Below are 1,729 nucleotides of genomic sequence, written 5' to 3' on the forward strand. Positions count from 1 at the left end.
CCTATCCGTCAGATATAAATCGGATGGACTCTTATAAAAACAGAGTTGGTGATGATGGTGTGCCTGCCATCCTGCAATATAGGCCGTCTGATTTATATCTGACGGATAGGAAGGAAACTATGGCAATTTTGCAAAAAGGTACCCACACACCTCTCCACAATTGCAAATAAGGCCTTCCCTCATTCATCATTTTCTCTCACAAGATAAACTAGTCATACAAATGCATCTTGATGTTACGTGCAACGCACGGGCATCTTGCTAGTAAGAGTAGAAATATGAACATTTACAATAGCAAATATATATGATGTGAAAGTATATTCAATAATGAATCTAATGTTATTGATTTGTTATTGTATATGTTATTATTTCTGTCTATGAACTTTGTCAAAGTTTGACTTTCAGCAAAGCTAAAATACGGAGTAAATAAAAACAGAGGGAGTACGCAAGGACTAGTATAGTTACTACTGTCGGAACATGGTAAGTTGGACCCCTAAATGCGGGCACGGACCAGGCACACCTCAATTATTCTTTCAAACAGTTGGACACCTACATTTAGCACACCATCCGGCTACTTAATCAAGTGTTACACTTCACTACTTGAAAAGGAAAAGGTTGGTACCATACCCAAAACAACCACACTTGGGGCTAGGGTAACAACTTGGTACTGTACCACATTTGAACCAGGGCACAAAACCCACCTGTTTTGCGCCTAATGCACAACACGGAGCACTGACGCTCGAATATGGCCGGGAAAACAGGGAAACTGACATGTGGGGAACACCTGTCGGGACGACGTGGCGCAGACTAGTGCAATGGAGGAGCTGGCCCACGACCTCCTCGCCACCGGCAATCGTTCATGTGGGTCGTGGGGGCCAGCAACGTGGCGCAGCTCCAGCACCGCCTCTGGGCAGGGCGACCACGGTGAGCGACACACTCATCGTCGCTGGACACGGTCAGTTTCAGTGTGCCGAGGGTGGCGTTAGCACTGTGGCATGACCAGAAGATCAACACCCGGCTCGTCGAGGATGCACGGGGCACCAAAGTGCGTGCGCGCCATGACGCGTCCGCGGAGTGGTGTAGCGCGGCCAACTGCATCCCCAGGACCTGACACCTTGTCGGGTCGTCTTGCTTTTTCAATGACATGTGGGGTCGCATGTGAGCAAAGGGCATCTCCAACGTTGCCACAACCGCAGCTGACTACCCTGGCACACCAAAAACCCTCGTCCCTCGCACCGTCGCGCGGTGCGTTCCCAGCCGGTGCGAGCTGCCCACATTCATGTCGTCTGTCTGTATGCCGTCGTTAAGAGGCTTGGTGCCCGAGGAACAAACTCCAGCGACTTAATGATGCCACCGGACGCTTTGGCCTCACCGGAATGCGCTACTTAAAGCGGCAATGCCCAGCTAACCTCCACACCATAGCGCATAGTCCTGCTACCTGGCACCACATCCGCCATGACCGTGAGCGTGAATGCTCTGCGGGAGAGCTTTGTCTTCGGGGATGAAGCTCGCCGCCCTCGCTCAAGTCACCGCTCGCGACGCAATAGCGGCATAGCCGGACGCGGACACGACCGCACAAGCAGTGGCCACGATTGAGGGAGTCCCGGATTAAGGGGTCCTCGGGCGTCCGGCCTGATATCCATGGGCCGGACTGATGGGCTGTGAAGACATGAAGGCCGAAGACTATACCCGTGTTCGGACTGGACTCTACTTGGCGTGGAAGGCAAGCTAG

Source organism: Triticum aestivum, chromosome 3D (genome assembly GCF_018294505.1).
Source record: "Triticum aestivum cultivar Chinese Spring chromosome 3D, IWGSC CS RefSeq v2.1, whole genome shotgun sequence".
NCBI classification, from domain to species: domain Eukaryota; kingdom Viridiplantae; phylum Streptophyta; class Magnoliopsida; order Poales; family Poaceae; genus Triticum; species Triticum aestivum.